This window comes from Hylobates moloch, unplaced genomic scaffold, assembly GCF_009828535.3.
Source record: "Hylobates moloch isolate HMO894 unplaced genomic scaffold, HMol_V3 SCAFFOLD_13, whole genome shotgun sequence".
Taxonomy (NCBI): domain Eukaryota; kingdom Metazoa; phylum Chordata; class Mammalia; order Primates; family Hylobatidae; genus Hylobates; species Hylobates moloch.
The window spans coordinates 43,141,741-43,166,383 of record NW_026652288.1 but is presented as its reverse complement, the minus strand read 5'-3'; the positions used below and the strand labels follow the sequence as shown (position 1 = coordinate 43,166,383).

General features: G+C 39.7%; 1 protein-coding gene and 1 pseudogene across 1 annotated transcript in view; one reads left to right on the top strand and one right to left on the bottom strand.

The window, feature by feature from the left end:
* The window catches only part of TAFA2 (TAFA chemokine like family member 2), a 578,950-nt gene that overhangs the window by 171,060 nt on the left and 383,247 nt on the right, over positions 1–24,643 (bottom strand). The gene's annotated exons all lie outside the window — the stretch shown is intronic.
* Positions 3,043–4,519, top strand: LOC116480824 (keratin, type II cytoskeletal 8-like; annotated as a pseudogene).

Sequence of the window (24,643 nt, the reverse complement as noted above, 5' to 3'; positions counted from 1 at the left end):
ATACATATGTAACAAACCTGCACATTGTGCACATGTACCCTAAAACCTAAAGTATAATAAAAAAAAAAAAAAAGAAAGAGTGAGTGAGAAAAATGAAAACAATCTTTAAGAGTTCTTTGTTAGGATAAAGTTTGTGGTCCAAGAACATTTATTCTCACTGTGGTAACACCTACATATATGAAGGATTCTCCATTTTATGCATTTAACCATCCAGTATGGTCAGTATGCCAGCAAGCACTAGCTAGTTAACGGCACGCATTCGAGAGAGCAGAACAGCTTTACCAGCAAACCATTACAACATGGAACCTCCCCTCAACACAGATTGTTCTCAAAGGTAGGTGAACTGAAGAGCGAAAGTTGCATATCCAAAGGCCTCTACTCATATAACCATCCCTTCTAAAGCATCAGCATCAACATATTTCAACCATACCATCAAAAATTATAAAAGCAAACAAACTGTTTAAAAAAAGATAGTAGTTACGTGACAAAAAGAATGCCATTCTATGTTCTCAAAAGAAACCAAAAGAGTCCAAGAATAGACTGTTTAATCAACTTCACTTGAATTCACACTTCTGAGAATAACAGTTTAAGCAAAATTTTTGGACAATTATGTGCGTTAGTATTAAATCCCTGAGCACAGCAACGTCACAAAGCACAGTGAAAGAGACAGTGATGCTGGAACCCACACACTTTTATAACTACATTCTATTCACACTCCTTGTATGTGTTGATAGTTGTACATTACTTCATATACTTTAACGAGCTGTCTTTGAGGAAAAGGTAGAGCATTATCAGATTTTAATATAACAAAGTACCATACTCAGCTTTCAGCTAACAGCTTAAGCAACTGAGAATTCAACTGATTAAGAATCAAAGCAGCAACCACTCTGTGCTACAAACCTCAGTCTACAGTAAGCCTCTGTAACATACTGCTTTCTGACTTGTTCTTTTTGCAATAAGATTTCAGTACCTTTTAGAATCTCACTTTTTTACTCTTTCCCTTTATGAATAAAATCGATCACATAATATATACTACTCTAACTTCTATTTGCCATCAGCCGCTTTGTTCCACCCCTAACATTTTCCTTATGGATGAATTTGGTTTCCTCAGTCATGATGCAGGTATTTTCCTGCAGTATGCAATCATATGGCAAAGCAGTAGTCAAGTGGTTAAATGTGCAATCTTGAGAAATTTTCCCAGTGGTGAGATGTATTCTATTGTGAAATTATGCCCCAAGGTGGTGGTGGGAGCCTATTACTGGGGTCTATTTTCAAAAACTTCTCCAAAGAACACCCTGAGGAAAGCCCTACATTAAGGGGATATGAAGAACTAGTCCAAACTACAGCCATCGACATTTCATATTGGCTGAAAACCTACTGACCTTATTTCTTCTCAATTTGTATCCCATTACTTCAATTGCTAGGAAGAAGGATTCAGGACACATCAGATAGAATATTACACAAAACAAGTGTCAGATATCACTAGAGTTTAGCAACAATTTAACCAGTAATCCCTGAGTTAACACTCTTCTTGCAATGGACAATGGACATGAGAGTACTCTGTAAACTGTATAGTAGTCTATAAATTAGACTTATTACCAAACCATACTAAATTAGGTAATAGGGTGAACGGATAAACAAATTGTGATATATATATACACACACACACATATATACATATATATACACACACACATATATACATATATATACACACACAGTGGAATATTATTCAGCCTTAAAAAGAAATTACAACATAGACGAATTTGGAAACATGTTAAGTGAAATAAGCCAGACACAAAAGTACAAATACTGTGTGACTCTACTTGCATGAGAGATACCTAGAATAGTCAAATTCATTGAGACAGAAAGTAGAATAGAGATTACCAGGAGCTGAAGGGAGGGAGAAATGGAGAGTTACTATTTAATGAATATGGAGTTTTTGTACAGGATGATTTTTAAAAGAGTTCTGGAATAGATAAGCAGTAATGTACAACATTGTGAATGTACTTAATGCCGCTGAATTATATAAAAAATGGCTACAATGGTAAACTTTATGTTATGTCTATTTTACAACAATAAAAATGAAGAAAAACAGATAAAATGGCATGAGTCATAATGGGAACAGCTCTGCTCATTGGCTCTACCATATAACCTACATTAATTTTCTTCGTGGCACTGAACAGTATTTGAAATAGTGTTAACCTATTTGCTTATTTCTTTACTGTCTCTCTCTTCCCCTACTAGAATACAATCTACTATAAGAGCACAAACCTATGCCTTCTATTTCACTACTTTATTTCCAGCATTTATGATGTTTCTTATCACAGAATGTGTGCAGAATAAATATTTGTTGAATAAATAAATAGATGGAAGAAACACTACATATGTCCTTTTGAGTTTGGTTACTCTGCATGATCACACGCATTTTCTTATGCCCAATAACATTTAATGTCTCTACCTCTTGTAAGCAGTAGAATACTTTCAATTGTTGTTTATGTTATATGTAAGTCTTGTATCTGTAAATAGAAGCTAAGCTGTTTGACACACCATACACTATATCTCTATTTCCCCACAAAGTGTCTTACTTTTGCATAGTGCCATATGGTATACTAAGAACTTTTACATCTGTGATCATCTTTGGTTCACATGATCATGAGGCTGGCAGATGGAATCACCCCTCTTGCAGAGATGAGGGAGCAGGCTTAGAGAAGGTAAGTGGCTTGTTCGAAGTCAAAGTTAGTAATTAGCACAGCCAGAACTCAAAACCAGTTATCCACCAGGCACAGTGGTTCATGCTGTGGCTCAACGCTTTGGAAGGCTGAAGCATGAGGATCACATAAAGACAGAAGTTGGAGGCTGCAGGGAAATGTGATGGCACCACTGTACTCCAGCCTGGGCAACAGAGCCAAGACCCTGTCTCAAAAAAATTTTAAAAAGTTCTTCCAGCTTCAGGCCCAAAGTTCTTTCCATTAAAAGTCTGATAATGAAGAAGCAGCAGCTTCTCCACTCCTTCTCGAATCTCCGCCTGGTTGGGGCCCACCTGCTTCCACTCCTGTCTCCACCATGTGCATCAAGGTGACCCAGAAGTCCTACAAGGTGTCCACCTCTGGCCCCTGGGACTTCAGCAGCCACTCCCTACATGAGTGGGCCCGGTGCCCCCATCAGCTCCTCAAGCTTCTCCCGAGTGGGCAGGAGCAGCTTCCAGTGTAGCCTGGGCGGAGGCTTTGGTGGGGCCAGTGGTATGGGAGGGATTACTGCTGTCATGGTCAACCAGAGCCTGCTGAGCCCCCTTAACCTGGAGGTGGACCCCAACATCCAGGCCAGGCCCTGCACACCCAGGAGAAGGAACAGATCAAGACCTTCAAAACAAATTTGCCTCCTTCATCGACAAGATACGGTTCCTGGAGCAGCAGAACAAGATGCTGGAGGCCAAGTGGAGCCTCCTGCAGCAACAGAAGATGGCTCGGAGCAACATGGACAACATGTTCCAGGAGCTACATCAACAACCTTAGGCGGCAGCTGGAGACTCTGGGCCAGGAGAAGCTGAAGCTGGAGGCAGAGCTTGGCAACATGCAGGGGCTGGTGGAGGACTTCAAGAACAAGTACCATGATGAGATCAATAAGCATATAGAGATGGAGAATGAATTTGTCCTCATTGAGAAGGATGTGGATGAAGCGTACGAGGACAAGGTAGAGCTGGAGTCTTGCGTGAAAGGGCTGACTGATGAGATCAACTTCCTCAGGCAGCTGTATGAAGAGGAGATCTGGGAGCTGCAGTCCCTGATCTCGGACACGTCTGTGGTGCTGTCCATGGACAGTAACAACTCCCTGGACATGGACAACATCATCGCTGAGGTCAAGGCCCAGTATGAGGAGATTGCCAACTGCAGCTGGGCTAAGGCTGAGAGCATGTACCAGATCAAGTATGAGGAGCTGCGGACGCTGGCCGGGAAGCACGGGGATAACCTGCAGCGTACAGACTGAGATCTCCGAGATGAACCAGAATGTCAGCTGGCTCCAGGCTGAGATCAAGGGCCTCAAAGGCCAGAGGGCTTCCCTGGAGGCCGCCATCGCCGATGTCAAGCAGCACAGGGAGCTGGCCATTAAGGATGCCAACACCAAGCTGTCGGAGCTGGAGGCCGCCCTGCAGCGGGCCAAGCAGGACATGGTGCAGCAGCTGCATGTATACCAGGAGCTGATGAATGTCAAGCTGGCCCTGGACATCAAGATTGCCACCTACAAGAAGCTGCTGGAGGGCAAAGAGAGCTGGCTAGAGTCTAGGATGCAGAACATGAGTATCTACTCGAAGACCACCAGTGGCTATGCTGGAAGGTTGAGCTCGGCCTATGGGGGCCTCACAAGACCCCTCCTCAGCTATGGTCTGAGCTCCAGCTTTGGCTCTGTCGCGGGCTCCAGCTACTTCAACTGCACCAGCTCCGCCAGGGCTGTGGTTGTGAAGATCAAGACCCGCGATGGGAAGCTGGTGTCTGAGTCCTCTGACGTCCTGCCTGAGTGAACGGCCATGGGAGCCCCTCTCACCCTACCCCACCTGCAGCTGTCCCAGAGCCCATGAGAGAGGCCACTGTGCAGGGGAGCACAGGGAACAGGAGACCCACCTGAGACTCAGCCCTAGCCCTCAGCCCACCCGCGGGGGGCTGTTTACTGCCAGGGGACCCCCCTTCCCCATACCTCCAGCTACAAAACAATTCAATTATTTTTCCCAAAATAAACCCTCAGCTAGCTCTGCCAACTGTCAAAAAGAAAAAAGAGTTTGATAATGAAAACGATTCTAATGTCATATTTCCATAATATAAAATAGAATATGTTAAAATAATTCTTACTAAATTTTTTTTTGGGGCCGTGAAAAAAGATGCCTTGGCCATGGGTTTGTTTTAAATGCTAAACAAGAGAGGAATTATACATGGATAGAAATAAATTTAGCTGATTATTTGTCTATATAATATTATATATACAGTTATGCATTGCTCAGTAATCAGGATACATTCTGAGAAATCCATCACTGGGCAATTTTAATGTGTGAACCTCATAGAGTGTACTGACACAAACCCATATGCTACAGCCTACTACACACCTAGGCTATATGGGATAATCTATTGCTCCTAGGTCACAAACCTGTAGGCAACTGTAACACAATGGTACTTGTGTATCTGAACGTATCTAATTACATAGAAAAGGTACAGTAAAAATAGCATATTAAATCTTATGGGACCACCATTGTATGGACAGTTCATCATTGGCCAAAACACTGTATGCAGCTTATGACAGTACAGAAAAAACTGACTACAAATATATGATGGGGCTGGTAGGAGCCATACAGCCCAGTCAGTGAAGTGAGGGCTCAATCATCTCACCGCCCAATTCACCTCCAGGAAACTTTCTGCTTCAGCCCATTGAGGACACATGGGAAGGAGAGCCTCATACCACCCCACCGTCCCTTTTCCCTTCAGGAGCCAGAAATCCAGAATCATATCTGAAATTCATCATTTTTAAATGTTATCAATTAATCTCATTCTAAAGAACATTCTGCATGTCAAATACAGCCTGTGGGCAACCAGGGTGTGGCTTCAGTTCGAAGCCATCTTATTTCTGAGTAAGTAGCACTTTCTACTCATGGACTGTGTAAACTCTGACTTGAATCAGAAAAAAAAAAAAAAGCAAGAAGAGAACATATGAATAAAAAAAAAATCTTGGTTATCTTCTCTGTGCTTCTTATTTACCCACATTGAAAATTTTTTTTTTTTTTTTTTTTTTTTGAGACGGAGTCTCGCTCTGTCACCCAGGCTGGAGTGCAGTGGCGTGATCTCGGCTCACTGCAAGCTCCGCCTCCCGGGTTCATGCCATTCTCCTGCCTCAGCCTCTCCAAGTAGCTGGGACTACAGGCACCCGCCACCACGCTCGGCCAATTTTTTGTATTTTTCAGTAGAGACAGTGTTTCACCGTGGTCTCGATCTCCTGACCTCATGATCTGCCCGCCTCGGCCTCCCAAAGTGCTGGGATTACAAGCGTGAGCCACCGCGCCCGGCCCACACTGAAAATTTTGCCTAGACTTATGAACTTCAAATGAGTGCCATTATATGAAATAACTGTGCTTATAAGAGTGCTTTAAAGTCCTTAGATTTGAAGGTGTTTAACGTACTAATCCAACTTAAAAACTAAGTTTGCCTTCCATGGGAGAATCCAGAGGCTAAAACACAGGATAAAAACAGAGTATTTATTCTTGTAAGGACAGGATCTGATGTTTCTGCTCTATATTTTAGCAGTGGCACATAAAGATTATAATTGGGAATGAAAGAAAGCAAAGGACCCACTGAAAAACGGATATCTTGAGCTAGAAGTAGCAATCACAGCATCTGCACTTTGGTGTCCGGAGAAAAACACTGGAAGAAAACAATAAAGCACAAGGTATAAAAATACCAAAGAAGTCGGCTGTTTTTCTCAGTTGATTGGGGGGAAAATAGAGTACAAAAGGATATTTAGAAGACTTTGGTAAAATTCTGAAGACTTAAATAGCTTATGGTTCAGATAAGCTGAGAAATGGAGGCAAAAGGAGTAAAAGGAGAATAAAATGGCTGTGCTTAGTTTTTCTGTTACTGTAAGGCTTAAAAGACAATTCAGAACTGGCTCAAGTTCAGACTCTTTCACCAAGATCAGTACCATTGTTTCTTTCTTGGTATCGTCTTTCGAATGTCAAATTCACTCCAAGTTATTACATATAACTTTCCAGAGAGCACCTTAAAAACTGCCTCACTTTATTTCCTTGCGAATACTCTATGCTATATTTATATATTCTACCTACTACATAACACAGAAAGAACGCAGGATTTGGAGTAAGAATACTTGGATTCAAGACTTGGTCACCTGTTTAGGTAGATGATTTCTGGAATCATTTAATTCCTCTGAGCCTCAGTTGATCATTTTGTACAATAAAGGTAATATGACTTGCCTTAACTACCTCACAAGGTCATTGCAAGGATTAAAAAAGTGTCTCTCAAGTTTTAACCTTAAAAATATATTATCTGCAACGCATCCAAAGGGTCATCCTCCAAGGAAACTACAACCTAACTGATCATTTAACAAACATTATTAAACATCTACTGTTACTTCAAACACTGGCAATATAGCTGTGAAAATGACAAGGTCCCTGCCTGCACACATGGAGCCCATAATCTGATTACAGTTGTAAATTTTTAATTTGGGGTTTGATGATAACATAGTAAACAAAAAAAATTCATCTTTCAGCTAGTAAGTAGATTACAAGTTTGTGATAATGTATTGTTTTTCATTAATTTTCATAAAGAAAAGAATATAATGGCATTATCTTAATTAAATTCAAAAAGGCACTTAGCCTGAAACCACAGAGTAAAGGCATTATTTACTATACATGTGTCATTGGAATATGGTAATTATTAGTCACCACAGACACACTTGCTATCATGCAAACATAAGGAAAATGCAGCTGCTTACTCAAAGTTTGATTTGTGGAAACATGATATATTCATCCAAAATAGCTATTACTAAGTTCTTATTTTATGCAAGGCCCCACAGCGGACACTATAAGGGATAGGTCAGCAAGCCCCAGTTTCTTGCTGCCTTCAAAGGACTTGTAATAAAGGAATAAAAGATTTGTGAGCTCCTGTAAGTAAAAGAATGACGTATGACTATTGAAGAGGTATTATAGTGGCTTAGAAAGAGATACCAAATTTAAGGAGTCAAAAGGTGCCCTCATGAAATTTTGACCAATAATGCAAAGCACCAGACCAGCAGTCAAAACTCCAAGTTTGAGTCTAATGATGTATTCACCCAAATCTGGTTCTATGAACTGAAGCAAATTACTTTAACTCAGTTTTTCTATCTATGAAAAAAATAGAAAACTACCAATATTCTGACATTCTCAAATCCTTGAGTTGGAAAAACTCATGACTGAATGAACAGATTTTTCTGAATACCAGTTACTCCACAGTTTTGATTGTTGCATTAGATAACATATGTGAAGCACTCTCAGTATTTCCTACACTAAGGAGGTCCTCAATAAATGTTGAACCTTGATCTGAAGTAGGAAATAGTTGAACTGAACCTTAACATATTGGTAAGATTTTAATATAGAGCGATATGAAGAAAGTAATGTCAAGCCAAAAGAGCAGGCTGGGGAAAGACACGGAATTTAGAACATGTAGTATGAATGGCAAGTAATCTCATTTGGCTCCACGCTGAAGTGTATTAAGTGGAGGAATAAGAGGTAAGGTTGAAACGATGGCGCTGACCCAGAATATTTAGAATGCTGACTGCCACATGGAAGTGTTTTCCCTTAATGTAGTAGGAACCAGCGAGGCACTGGGGGACTGCAAAGGACATCAGCCTAAACATGTAAAATCTATACAAACCCTTTGCATCATTTGATGATCAAACATCTCCAAAGAAAGCCAATCAACAAGCTCTTTGGGTAATATATTTGACAGTAGCTCATATGACACCACTACCATTTCCAGTTAACATAAATAGAAAGAAACTCTTTGATGATTATTTCTAGTCGCTCTCTTTTAGTAGGACACTGGTGAATGCCTCTCTCAATATTAGGTGCATTGCATTTCTCAGAATTTATCTTTAATCAAGCTATCTTAAAAACTTGAGATGCTAAATGGAAAGATTTGTATCAATAAAGTACAGAGTTTATAATTTGTTTCAGAAAGACTTCACTATACATTTATGAATCACTATGGTACTCCATATAAATACAAAAGAAAGCACGACAAAAATATGTTCGCTAGGCTACCAATATGCACTGTGCCTTAAAACTACTATGCAATATGTTTGTACTATGATGATGAGGGTTACAATAAGAGAATGAAGAATAATTTGAGGGACAGAAAAAGAAAAAAGAAGCTAAAAGATAATTAATATCTAAGCTAAATAAAATAAGAAAAACAAAAGCATTTCAAATGTGGAACCCTGCCTTCTTTTATGAGTTTTTCACTACATTCCATTATTAAAATTCAGCCAAATTTCTTAACTGAAGTAAGACAATACTTGCTAAATAAACTTCTTTGTTTCTACTGTAGGAAGCATCTAAATTTATAGTTTCTTATTTTTACAAACCTCTTTCAAATGGATGAAATATTTTCACAGTCATAATTCAATACAGTGAGTAAGATGTTTTTACCCGTATTATAAAAATAAGAGAACTGAGGCTCAGAGGGGTGAAGTGACTTGCTCAGTCAGAGCACACCTAAAAGGGACAGCTTTAAGACCCATATCCAGGTCCTGTGATACAAATCTCTTGTTCCTGCTAGCATATCATCCTACAGCAATACTAGTGTGCATGCTATGCATCAGATAAAGAGTAGAGAAAGAGTTCTCGGCATTCACCATAGTTGCTCTTTTGCACAAAGGGAGAAGAATGACATAGTGCCAGGGTGCAGGGCAGCGTCGTTCCTTTTTCATTTATCTAACATAGTCCTACACCTTCCATACTGAGAATTGTATAAAAATAATCAAGTTCACAGAACTCTTGACACCATCTGCTGACACCACACTGTACAAACATCAAATGTAGATGATAATACAATTAAGTTTTAATCTACTTTGGGATACTATCCAATTTGTGGACCATCTGGGGAGCATGTGTCCTCCACCTCAGTTCACCTTTGCTGTTTGCCTGATTCTGGACTAACTCTTTCTGTGCGAAGGTGTGAAGAATGAAAACTGATCACTGCATTAAAATATAATTCAGAAGGCAATGGTACGCTGGAAAACTACATAATTGTCCCCAATGGTAAACAGAAATAATTTGAAGTTCTCTGCTATTAGAACTTATAAGCATTGCTCTTTTCCTCCATTCATGCCAGTGACGTGAGTGTAGATGTTACATCATGTCTGAACAGGCTTCATTCCACTTTCTGATTAAAGAGAATACTGTGATAGATCCTCCAAGAAAGATGGAATAGGAGACAAAATGATTCGCTTCTCCTTCCAGATTTTTTATTCCTGTGCACATTAGACAGCATGTCTAAAGGTACTACCTTCACCAGATCACAAGAACCAATCAGAAAGGAAAATACAGTGTACAATCAATGGCACGCACTCAACTCTGGAAATAACCCCCCCCCCCCAGTTATGTCAAATAATTCGTTAATAGGCTATGCTTTGGGTAAGGCCTCCCTTTGCACAGAAGAAAGCATTTTTACCAAAGCCAGAGCTTTCTTCTCCTCTTTTAGGCTCAGACCTCCCTCTTGTCATTAGGTTCATACCTAGAATTCAGAATAAAAAATTTAAGGAGACCTGACCCATTACCATGGGATTTACATCACATTTGTCAGTCTGGCTCTAATGTGTTGCCCCTATTCTGGAAATTGAGCTTCTACCATTTTCCCAGGCCTGACTCCTTTTCCTGGGTACCTGTAAAAGACCTCACTTTGTTCTTGCTACCAGCCCCCTGCCCCCACTGCCATTCCCCCACGGAATGCTGCTCCTGAAACTTAGTCCTGCTCTTTGCTACCTCCAGACAATGTTTCTTCACACTGATTTCCCATTTGTATCCCTCCTGCCCTCTATAAGAATACTCTGGGCTATATTGCTTTTGCCTTATCCCTAAACGCCATGCTTTGCCTACCAGAATGGATCCTCAGAACACAAGTTAGGCCTGATTCCAGCACCGGGCCCGCACAGTGGCAAGTTCTTGTTTGGGTCCCAGTGGTCCACATCTGTGTCCACTTGCTGGAGTTGATCACTAAGGGCTTATAGTCTAATTGAAAGAGATGTACATTAACAAAAGGAATGGTTTTTGACTTTTGTTGTCTTATACTGTCAGCTCTTACAGGCACTTAAGGATGAAATAGTATGGTTCATGAATTGGTGGGCTATTGGCATAATTCAGCTATAATTATAACCAACTTATAATTGATGATGTAATGATAGTACTGAATAGTGGGAAACTTGGGAACCAGACTTCCTGGACGCAAACTCCAGCTTTGACGTTTACCAACTTTGGGTCATCGGGCAAAATTAACGAGTGCCTCAATTTATTTAACTATGAAATGAGGAAAATCATACTGCTTTCCCAAAGGGCTTTGAGGATGAAATGTATTAAAATATATAAAGGGCTTCGTGCAGGACCTGCTCATAATAAATGCTCAACTAATAGATGTGGATTAACTCGGTGGGCTGCCGTATCTAAAAAATAATAAGAATCACAGAGAAGACCAAGTAGGGAAATCAGTCCCATATTGAAATTCACTATTAATTCTTTCAAGAAGACTTCTCTGCCCTTCCGCAGGACAAGCTGAATTTGACTCCAATACATCAGTAACTGGTTGGCAGGGAAGTCTGGAGTACTACATCTACTTTGACAGCTTATTACCTACATGGAAGTTTTTTATCTGTTAAATGTAGAAAATAGTGCTTCCTACCTAGTAGGGTTAGCCTTACCACAAAATTAGTTAAGACAGATAAAGCACTTAGAATCATGCCTGACATACAGAAAACGCAAGTGTGAGCTAATTTCTTTTATAAGTGTAGCCTACACAACGGTCAGGAAGATGATGTGATGAAACCAGAATGTCCCTAAGTGATTAGAGCCTGGAAGATTCATGTTTCTGGCAAAGGGCGAAACTCATTACTCCACTCATACTCAGGACCCTTCCCACTGAAAGTAAATTCAAATCTTAACTGTACTTTAAAGAACATATCACATGGAAAAAAACACAAAATATTCAGACCAGAAGGAAGCAATCACAGCCACATTCTCCTACAAACAGAGACAGTGGGCAAAACAAGGATAACAAGTTTCCAAGGATAACAACTCACATTTTGCAAAGCTTTTAAAGCATGTACTCTTTGAAAAATTCAGTGAGAGGGTGCGCTTAAAAGATCAAGTAGATAAAAATACTTTTTGAATAAAAATTAGGGTCCCCAAGCAAGGATGCAACAATCCAGCACATACAGGTAGGAGGCAAAAAGGTGTGAACACAAAGGAGGATCAAAACAATCTAAAGGAAGAGAATTTCAGAGTGGACCGACATGTGGTAATTGCCAGATTCTTAGTGAATAGCTCCCAGAAATGAATACCTGAGTTCTGCTCTAGTATAAACATATATTAGTTTATTTCATGGTAAATTTCAGAGCCTATTTCTTATTCCAAAAGGTGGACTCAGTTATTTTCAACAAAAGCTTTGCTAATGCTACCCCTCTCCATTGGAGGCTAAACTCCCCTGGAGCAGTTGGAGACTGTGTTTCCAGCAGCAGTGGGCTGGCCTTGATTGTTAACTATCTGAGTGACCTTAGGAAAGTTACCACAACTCCCTCTCCATTCATCTCCCGTCTGCAGAGTGGACATAATGCTGGACTTTACCCAATAGAAGTAACACGATTATTGATTTAGCTAACACTCATGATGCACTTAGGAAGGTCCATGACACACAGAAAGTATTATGTACTTTCTGTTGTCTCATAAGGTACCAAGTTAAAGAATGTCACCATTGTTTTCTACGGATATCTAGACTAAGATGACCCTATTGAGTATTGCAGTCAAGATTCTAAAGGACAAGATCAAAAGGGACAAATGTGGGCAAATAACACCTCTCTTAGAATCTCTTCTGCCTTGTTCCCTATGGCTCAGTCTGCACCACTAGATTTAACACGGTTCATTTTCTCTAGATGTATTTTACCTTACGATCTGGCATACTAGGAATGAGCTCCCTGAGAAGCTGGCAGGTTTCTTTGTTCTCTACTTTGCATTTAACGTAGTTCCAGACACAAACTAAGCTCTCAAAAAATGAGTAATGAATAATCAACAAATGGATATCAAGCAGGAAAGAATTGTTCTAAATCCAAGACTACTTGCTAAAATCAGCAAACTTTCAAATTCATTAATAGAACAAAATGATTATTTTAATATTCTTTTAATAGTTTACAACTAAAAGCATCAGCAGTGCTCTCTAAAGTGAATTGTGTCAACCGTTATGTTGGGAATCTTGAAATGTTTTTGCCGAATACTACTGCCATATCCTTCTGTCATTTAGAGACTTTTTAAATTGTTTTCTCTGCCCCAAATATTCTGAGACATTTGTGTGTTCTCTGTGGATTGGACTGCCTACATATAGAAAAATTATCCACTTCCCCATCAACCACTGACTTTTTCTATTACCAAATGAGAGGTTCTAAAGGCCCACAATGACTAGGATAAATCACTCCATTTCTTTTACTCTATTAAAGTAGATATTTTATGTTCCACTGCCACAAAATCCAAGATGAACACCAAAAATAGCCTGTGAGTTGAAGACGCTCATTTTAAAATGGCACCACAATTTATCCTATTTCTTACTGTACCATGAGCATTACATTATTCATTAGAAGATTTGGTTTTTAGGCAGCCTTTGCTGCCTTTGCTGAGTGTAGGCTGCCCAGTGCAAACTGGTAATATAAAGAGATACCTTCCAGAGATAAGGTCACTTTGTGGATTCCCACCTGTGTGACCCCACTGTGTTTGCATAAATATAAATTTACTCTATGACATTCCTGTCATGTCTGCTCAGTGAGCAAGTAATTTGCCACTCTCATTACCCCAGGTACAAGGTACCTTGTGAAAAATCAATCTTCTTTCTGCTTCATACATCACAGCTTCCCCCCGTCACCCAGTGCATTCTGACTCTGAAATGCAGCTGTGAGATAAAGACACAGGTCTGTTTCAGCAGGCTGCATTGTCCAAAGGGGCTAATGAATGTTACACCTCACTGGGAAACCCCATCTTGGGGCAAGGGAAATGTCTATATAAAAAGCAAATGTGCTGTTTTGTGCAAAGCATTTCCTATACCAGAGGGAGGGAGGTCTTAATAGTAGAACAAATAAGTAGCTATAGGGGGTTTAGTGCACAGTTTTTCAGAAATATTAATCTGCCATCTCTTCAGGCTACAAATCATTTTCTCTACCTCTTGACAGGTTAAATTTTGACTTTGAAAGACAATCCATTGCAGGATCCTGACTGGCTATAATATGCCAGACTTCTCCCCAGGGACAGAGCCACCTCCCTCCAGCAGATGAAACCATTTTCAGTGTTTTCCTTCGTGCTGATTGCTATTTTTTCACCAATGTATCCTCCTCAACATCATAGCATAAATGCCAGTGGGGGGAAAAAAAGCAGTGGAAATAATTTCATTTTGTATCTATTTTCTGATCCAAAAAGGGGTTATATCCTGGAATTTTCTTGCTATATAGTATAGTACTTGCTATATAGATCTGTTTTAGAAAATCACTAATTTGAATGTCAGGAAATATGTATTGAGTACCTACTGTGTCCTATTTCTGGAGCTGTAAATAAAGTAATTAACAGAAGTAACATAGTCCTTCCATCATGGAATTTATGTTCCAGAAGGGAGAAAATAAATGAATACCTAAATAAACCAACGTGACAATTTTAAGTATTGATCAGTGCTTGGGGGGCTAAAACATTAGACAGGATGGTGAGAAAGATTTAGCCAAATAAACCAGCTGTGAGGAAGAAGAAAAGAAGCAGCAGAAGCAGCAGCAGCAGAAGCAGCAGCAGGAGCAGAAGAAATAGAAGCAGAAGCAGCAGAATCAAAAGAAGAATCAGAATCAGAAGTAAAAGAAGGGCCAGGCGCCAGTGGCTCATGCCTGTAATCCCAACAATTTGGAAGGCCAAGGTGGGCAGATCCCCTGAAGTCAGGAGTTCAAGACCAGCCTTATCAACATGGAGAAACCTCGCCTCTACTAAAAATACAAAAAATTAGCCAGGCGTGGTGGTGTGTGCCTGTAATCCCAGCTACTAGGGAGGCTGAGGCAGGAGAATAGCTTGAACCTGGGAGGCAGAGGTTGCAGTGAGCTGAGATCATGCCATTGCACTCCAGCCTGGGCAACAAGAGCAAAACCTCCATCGAAAAGAAAAGAAAAAGAAGGTGGAGTAGGAGGAGGAGGAGGAGGAAGGTAGGGGAGCATATAAGCATATTCTGGGCAAAATAAAAGGAATAGAAATAGTGAAATAGAGAGAAGGCAGTGTGGGAGGGGCAGTATGTATGAGTCAGCAGAGTGATCCTGGCAGGAGTCAGTCCACAGAAGCCTGTTGGCCATGAGAAAGAACTGGGATTTATTCGAAGTGCGGTAGGAAGCCACTGGAAAGGGAAAGTGGAGAGGGCTTTGAAACAACTAGGCAATTGAAACGATCTGATTTACATTTTTTAAAGATCACGTTAAAAAGTGCTGCTGCATAGAGTTGTGGGGGGTAAATGTAGTAGAAGTAGGGGGAACATCTAGGATGCTCGGACCACAGTCCAAGCAAGTTATGATGATGGCCTGACCTACAAAGCTATCAGTAGAGAGGAAGAAAAGTAGACATATGTGTGATATACTTTGGATATATAGACCTTAGAACTTGGTCAGAGATTTGATGAGAGGGTAGCAAAGAGGACAGGAATCAAGGACACAGTCAAGATATTTGGTTTAAAAAACTAGATGAATATCGGTGTTGTTACTACAACGGAGAGAAAGTGGAAATGAGTTAATTGTCTCTGGGACATATTAAGTTTGAGAAGACAGATGTCCAAGATGTTATGTAGGAAGTTGGGAACACAAACCCGAAGCTTAGGGAGAAATAACTTCTAGAGCACATAGATAGCATTTAACATGTATGTGAATGAGCTCACTGAGGGCAGGGGTGCCAGCTAAAGGATAAGACAGAATTTCCAAAGCAATGAACAACGATTTAATATAAGTATGTCCAAAACATTGCATAGGACATACCTATACTAAAGTATGTCCTGGCTGGGCGTGGTGGCTCATGCCTATAATCTCAGCACTTTGTGAGGCTGAGGCTGGCAGATCACTTGAGGTCAGGAGTTCTAAACCAGCCTGGCCAACATGGCAAAACTCTGTCTCTACTAAAAATACCAAAGTATTAGCTGGGCATGGTGGCACACGCCTGCAGTCCCAGCTACTTGGGAGGCTGAGGCACGAGAATCGCTTGAACCCAGGCAGCAGAGGTTGCAGTGAGACAAGATCGTGCCACTGCACTCCAGCCTAGGTGACAGAGTAAGACTCCATCTTGATAAATAATAAAGTATGTCCTAATAATTTATAGAGTGAATAAGTAAATAAATGTGTATATGTATAAAATATAAACATGTTTGCAGTAAAAAAAATCTGACATTCAAATTTAACTTAAATGCTATATTTTTATTTCCCAACAATCTAGGCAATCATAACTCTGAGTGAGAGTATAAATAGAGAAGACCCAAGATCTAAAACACTCCTAACTTTAAAGGTGGAATAGAGGAAAAAAGAGGTAGCAGAGAAGACTGAGAAGGAGGTGTCAGTCAGAAGAATATGGTTTCACAGAGACTAACAGAAAGAAGGTATCCCAAGAAGGAAATGCTCAACTGAGTCCAAAGTTTTGACTACGGCTTAGGGGTTGAATAGGATGAGCTTAAACAAGTAACCATTACACTTGGCAGCCTGCAAGCAAGCCTTGGTGACCTTGAAAACAGCAGCTACAGTGAAGTGGGAGGAAAGTAGGAGGAACAGAAGACCCTCTGGAGTGAGATAAAGAGATAAAGAAGTGAATACAATGAATATAGAAACCTCTTCCAATAAGCTTTGCTATGAAAGGGAGAACAAAAACTGGGTAGCAGCTATGGGAGCACCTAGGGTTGGAGAGATACAGGACCATGTGTGTGTGTAATGGGAATGATCTGGTAGAGAGGGAGAGGTGGAAGATTCAGGAGTGAGAGGGGAGAATGACAGGAGGAAAGCTCATGAGAGGGAATAAGATCCAGACCATGATGGATGGGTTGGCTTTGAATAGCAGTGGAGACAACTCTTCCATTTTAACAGAAAGAACATAGTAAATATGAGTGTGGTGTCTGTTGATTTCAAATTTAATAAACAACTCCAAAGATACACGTACATAAAAATATTCCACTTATAACCAAATATTTTTCTATGTTTTAGTTTGTGCAAAATTACCCTGCTATTTTATACTCACATAAACAAATATAGACATATTCAAAATTAGTTGTTTCAAGACATTTTGATAGCTAAATGAATGTTAAATAATCATTTAGGAAAGAATTTATTCACGTTCTCTTTTACATTCCTAGTTTACTACCATTTATATTTTCCATCTTCACTGTTTTTGAATAGTATTTATCTTAGTTTCCCTATATGAACCTTCACTGTTTTTGAATAGTATTTATCTTAGTTTCCCTATATGAACCCTTTATTTTTCATGAATATGGGAAGTATAAAATAGCTACAACACCAAAGTTGAGGTTTTTCTTAATGCAAATTAGACATTCCTAAATAACATTTATCTTAACTGTGCCATAACGTACATCATTAAATATAAAAGTTTTGCTAATACAAAGTGAAAGTAAATACTGCCAAACTCCAGAGAAACAAAGGTCAGTTGCTGTGGGAACCAACCTTTGGACCTCTTGACCTTTGCATGTGTTGCATTAATGTGGATGCATTTGCATTGGATCTACTCCAAAATATAAATCAGGTATTCACTAATACAGTTATAAATGCAGATCAGCAGCAAAGAGACAGTGCTGCATTTTGGGGAGCACAAAGACAAACAGTAAAGACAATTTTTTAAAAATAGATATAGTCTCTTTAAAACATTTCTCTCAGTATCATGCAGTCATCTGTCACTTACCTGAAGTCCTGGTGATATTTGTACATGAACGCAATTATCGCATAATACTTAATGTTCTTGTTAACAGAAGAGTGCTGGTGTGGTAAACAGAATTCCCTGGTTCATTAAAGGGTAATTATTGCCCACATGGTTCTTGTAATTTTCAACTCAAAGCTCACAGCTAAAACAATCTTAAATTCTTTTGAATATTGAAAGGAATTTGTCTCTTAGCCATATCCTGCATTTGAAGTCAAACTCATACTGCTTTTAGAACTGATAAAATATGGATGCAGTAAAACTCCTGATTATTAAACAAACCATCACGTGGTTATGTATCGATTTACACTGTCCAGGCTAAACAGGCCTCTTTCTCAGCATGTTTACTACCATTTATATTTTCCACCTTCACTGTTTTTGAATAGTATTTATCTTAGTTTCCCTATATGAACCCAAAGAACACAGACAGAGCAAAATTGAAGTTCCATTCCATTTTTACATAAGCCAAGGGCATTATGTACTTTCAGGGTCTGGTACCTAGCAGTGAGCCAATAAACATGCATGGATAGAAGCACGGATGGATGCGTGGATGTCCAGAAGGACTATGAGGAGAGTAAGCTATGAAATTTAGTCAGACAATAAAAATAGAATCATAAATATATGTTTTATATCAGTTGAGAAAAATGAGACATAGCCAAGATTTTAAACAATCTGCTACCCTTCCTAAAACTACAAGTAGGTGACAAATGTCTTAATTCCATGGTTTTTCTTAAAGAAAAAGCTATTTCTTCTACATCCTTTCACCATCCATAAAGCATACACTATCCCTCCCATAATCTACCTACTCACACACTAAAAAAGTGAAACAGTTCTCCCAAGTATTAACTCAATGATACTCTGGGCTCTTATGGCCAAGTTTAAAAACTGATACCTGAGATTTACTCAAAGTTTCCAAAGCAAACACAAATACAGTGTAGTAAAGACTTAGAACAGTTCACAAAGGCCCACGTTCCCAAGAATAACGTCCATGCTTACTTCAGATGACCTTAACAGTTCAGATGGTTGGCAATTCACACCTGTAAATCATAAACTGGGGCCATCTCTTCACAGAGTGAACATTTTAGAGGCTGGAAATATCTCATTCTCATCTTTGTATCACAGGAGTCCATGCCACACAGCTAAATAGTAGGTATTCAATATATGTGTTTATTGGATGAATGAGTGAATGAAAAACTGAAGGCATCCATGCCTAGGTACCCTAGTAAGAAGTAAAATACAACCAGTAATCTAGTATCCTAACAATACGTGTCAGAGAACAGATTATACAAACTCTTCAAATATTTGGGAATATACAGAAGTTAGCACTCCCCAAAAACAGACTGCCCTGTAAATAAGGATTTCATGAAATTACAAATCCATCAAGCAGTTAGTGAGAGAGAAGACAGGGGAGAATGAGAGAGAGAAATGAGAGGGAAGGGAGGAGGAGAGGATGTAAACGGAGGGGAGAAAAAGAAGACAACTACCAATGGGTGACGGGTCAGCAGGATGGTACCTAAAATCTATGCTCATCGTTGAGGCAATGGAAAGCCAGTTCTTTGTTTTTGTTTCATTTCTTTATTTTATTTAAAGCCTTAAACTTAGCCAAGCTAAGTATGAGGTTCACAAGGAAAGTAATGGCTCTGGGGTTGAGAGTTAATAAAATTCTGGAATGAAAAAAATTAACAATGGCAGTCAAAAGCACAAATTAAGCCAAGATCTAATTATATTACACTTTCATGAATGTAAAAAACATTATGAAATATTTAATAATCTACCAAACTCCACACTTTTCATCTACCCAGGGATTCCATAGATTGCATACAATTATCTCTTCAGTTAAATACACAGCACTTGGCAAGCACTTAGATTCATGTTCATATCATTGTTCCTGATATTACTAGGCCACTTCAAGTGCTTGAAGCTCTTCCCTTGCCATTCTCTGTGCTTAGAGAGTTTTAGATTATAAGGATTTCAATCTGCTTGTTTTAGTCAGTAGTTCTGCACTATTTGCCTGTACCTTACATGTGAGCCTTTTGGCAGATGATTTATTTGATTTACTTTATTCTTACCTTGCCAACACTTCTAAAATTGAATAAAAGAAAAAAGAAGAGGGCTCAGCAGGCACTGAACAACATGTCACATTGTCAACCAAAGGCTAAATATATATTCTGATTTCTAAGAGACCCTGGGACCTAAATTTTTTTAAAAAGATGTAACTGTTTGCATCATCTATGATGTTTCCTTTCTTTTGGCTGCCATCAAGCTATTTGCGATACAAATAGCAATGTGGGATATAAATGTTATCTGATAACATGATAATCTAGATAGTATCTTATCTATATTGAGGGTCCAGATGATCTCAAAAATGACTGATTTCATGCAATATTACTTTTCCATATTATTTGATACATATAAAATAGGTAACATCGGTATATTTAGAAAGCAAAATAATAAGATAAATATGAACTACTACCTACCAAACCCATCGCCAATTTAATAACAATAACATTACCATTGGTCTTGAAAGACAAACCCCTTGTTATCTGCAGGGGATTCATTTTAGGACCCATGTAGAGTGGATGTGCAAATCCTTGAGACAAAATGATGCTGACTATACATCCTTAACTAATGTATTATTTCAATTTATTTGGTTTCAGCTTCATAAATATGACATTATACTATGTGCAATTTCCTGAAACTTGCTTTTTTCACTCAACATTATACAGGATATATCTGTAGGTTCCGCAACCATGATATAGCAGTCCATTATCACACTGCTATAAAGAACTGCCCAAGACTGAGTAATTTATTTTAAAAAAAGAAGTTTAATTGACTCACAGTGCAGCATGGCTTGGGAAGCCTCAGGAAACTTACTATCATAGCAGAAAGGGAAGCAGGCATGTCTTACATGGCAGCAGGTGAGAGACAGAGGAATGAGTGTGAAGGAGGAACTGTCCAACACTTATAAAATTATCAGATCTCATGAGAACTCACTCACTATCACAAGGACAGTATAGGGTAAACTGTCCCCATGATCCAATCACCTTCCACCTGGTCCCTCCCTTGACACATGGGGAATATGGGGATTACAATTTGAGATGAAATTTGGGTAGGGACACAGAGCCAAAACATTTCATACTGCCCCTGGCCCCTCCCAAGTCTCACATATTTTTTTCATTTCAAAACCAATCATGCCTTCCCAACAGTTTCCCAGAGTCTTAACTCATTTCAGCATTAACCCAAAACTCCAAGTCAAAAGTCTTATCTGAGACAAGGCAAGTCCCTTCCTCCTAGAAGCCTATAAAATCAAAAGCAAGTTAGTTACTTCCAAGACACAATGGGAGTACAGGCATTGGATAAATGCTCTCATTCCAAATGGGAGAAACTGCCCAAAAGCAAGAGGCTATAGGCCCCACACAAGTCCAAAATCCAGCAGGACAATTATCACATCTTAAAGCTCCAAAACAATCTTCTTCTACCCATGTCTCACATCCAAGTCACGTTGATGCAAGAGGTGAGCTCCCATGACCTAGGGCAGTTCTGAACCCGTGGCTTTGCAGGGTATAGCACCCCACCACCACCACCCCCAGCTGCTTTCATAGCTGGTGTTGAGTGTCTGCATCTTTTCCAGATGCATGGTGTGGGTTGTCAGTGGATCTACAATCCTGGTGTCTGGAGGACAGTGGCCCTCTTCTCACAGCTCCACTAGGCAGTGCTCCAGTGGGGACTCTGTGTAGGGGCTCCAACCCCACATTTCCCCTCTGAACTGCCCCAGCAGAGGTTCTCCATGAGGGCTCCACTCCTGCAGCACACATCTGCCTGGACATCCAGGCATTTACATACATCCTCTGAAATCTAGGCGGAGGTTCCCAAAACTCAATTCTTGACTTCTGTGAACCCACAGGACCAACATCATGTGGAAGCCACCAAGGCTTCCTATGTAGCAACACTCCAAGTGGTACCTTGGCCCCTTTTAGCCACAGCCGAGACTGAAATAGCTGGAATGCAAGGCACAAAGCAGAGGGGCCCTTGGCCCTGCCCATGAAGCCATTTTTTCCTCCTAGCCCTCCAGGCCAGTGATGGGAGGGCCTGTGCGGAAGGTCTCTGACATGCCCTGGAGGCATGTTCCCCATTGACTTGATGATTAACATTAAGCTCCTCATTACTTATGCAAATTTATGTAGGTGGCTTGAATTTCTCCCTAGAAAATGGGTTTTTCTTTTCTATTACATCATCAGGCTGCAAATTTTCCAAACATTTTATGCTCTGCTCCCCCTTTTCCAAACGTTTTATGCTCTGCTTCCCTTTTAAACAGAAGTTCTAATTTGAGGTCATCTCATTCAAGCTCAAAGTTCCACAGATCTCTAGGGCAGGGGCAAAATGCCACCAGTCTCTTTGCTAAAGCATAGCAAGAGTGACATTCACTCCAGTTCCCAAGAAATTCTTCATCTCCATCTGAGACCACCTTAGCCTGGACTTCATTGTCCATACCATTATCAGCATTTTGGTCAAAACCATTCAGCAGGTCCCCAGGAAGTTCCAAACTTTCCTACATCTTCCTTTCTTCTTCTGAGCCCTCCACACTGTTCCAAACTCTGTCTGTGGGGACACAGACTTCCAAAATCACTTCCACATTTTCAAGTATCTTTATAGCAGTGCCCCATTCTCGGTACCAATTTATTGTACTAGTCTGTTTTCACACTGATATAAAGAACTGCCTGAGACTGGGTAATTTATAAAGAAAATAAGGTTATTGACTTATAGTTCCACATGGCTGAGGAGGCCTCAGGAAACTTGCTATCATGGCAGAAGGGGAAGCAGGCACATCTTACATGGCAGCAGGCAAGAGAGGAGAGAGTGTGAAAAAAAAACTGTCAAATGCTTATAAAACCATCAGATCTCATGAGAATTCACTCGCTATCATGAGAACAACAGGGGAATCTGTCTCCATGATCCAATCACCATTAACCAGGTGCCTTTCTTGACATGTAGGGATTATGGAAATTACAATTCGAGATGAGATTTGGGTGGGGACACAGAGCCAAACCATATCACATGGATTCATCCAACCGTGGATCAAAAATATTCAAAAAATTAAAAACTTCATCTGTACTGAAAATGTATAAACTTTTTTCCTTGTCATTATTCTCTTTTTTTTTTTTTTTTTTGAGACGGAGTCTCGCTCTGTCACCCAGGCTGGAGTGCAGTGGCGCGATCTCGGCTCACTGCAAGCTCCGCCTCCTGGGTTCACGCCATTCTCCTGCCTCAGCCTCTCCGAGTAGCTGGGACTACAGGCGCCCGCCACCACGCCCGGCTAATTTTTTGTATTTTTTAGTAGAGACGGGGTTTCACCATGGTCTCGATCTCCTGACCTCGCGATCCGCCCGCCTCGGCCTCCCAAAGTGCTGGGATTACAAGCGTGAGCCACCGCGCCCAGCCCCTTGTCATTATTCTCTAAACAATACAGTATCACAACTATTTACGTAGCATTCATATTATATTAGGTATTATAAGTGATCTAGAGATGATTTACAGTACACAAGAAGATTTGCACAGGTTATATGCAAATATTAAAGCCATTTTATAGCAGAGACCTGAGCATCTGTGGGAGATTCTAAAATCAATCCTCCTCGAATACTAAGGGAAGACTGTATTTCAAAGATGGGTTTGTGTTGTTGCATTCAGTTGTACTTCATTCATTTTCACAGTTGTATAATCCACTGTGTGAATATAACAAAGTATACACATCCATTTCTTGTCAAGAGACATTTGGGATATTTACAGGGTTTTGCCACTGTGAACAATACAACTAGAAGTATTCTTATACTTATCTCTTGGTTCACATGTGTAAGAGTTTTTCTAGGACTTATGCATGAGAAAAAAATTATTGGTCATAGGGAATGCATGTGTTTATGTTTACAAGATAAGCCTAAATAGTTTTCCAAGGTGATTATCCTAATTTACATCCCCACCAGCAACAATGTATAAGTTTCCATTACTCCACACATTGCCAACACTTGATGTAGAAAAGCTTCTATTTCTGTGGCATTCTAGTGGTGTATCAGTCCATTATCATGCTGCTAATAAAGGCATACCCAATACTGGGTAATTTATAAAGGAAAGAGGTTTAATTGACTTACAGTTAAGCATGGCTGGGGAGGCCTCAGGAAACTTACAAGCATACTGGAGGGGAAAGCAAACATGTCCTTCTTCCAATGGCAGCAGGAAGGAGAAGTGCTGAGCAAAGGGGAAAAGGCCTCATATAAAACCATCAGATCTCATGAGAACTCAGTCACTATCATGAGAACAGCATGGGAGAACCACTCCCATAATTCAATTACCTTCCATCAGATCCCTCCCGTGACATGTGGGGATTATGAGAACTAAAATTCAAGATGAGATTTGGGTGGGGATATAGCCAAATATATCAAGTGGGTATAAAATGATATCCATTTTTGGCCTTACTATGCATTTACCTGATTGTTGCTGAAGATTAATGTTTGTTTTTTAATGATGCTTGTTTTAACCTATGACTTTCATTGGTATCTATTAATTTCTGAACAGTGAATGATTTTTCAAGTAAGCAGACAGTATTATCATTTCTTTGTTTCCATCAACAAGATCATGTCAAGTTTTTTTCATTAAATTGGCCAATCCATGTGGAGATTTGAGCTGAGTGTGTGATTACCTGTTTTGGTCTACCTTATTACAGGTATGTTGGAATCTCTTTTAAGAAGCTAGACACTTTTCCATGAACTTTACCAAATATATGTCTTTATAACAATCTTTAGCAAATATATTTGTACATATGTTCACTTGACTAATAATCTTTTCCCAATAGTGTTTTGTATATTTTCCAAGAATAATTATTCTTTTTGTGTTTATTATTATACTTTAGGGTTTTAGGGTACATGTGCACAATGTGCAGGTTTGTTACATATGTAT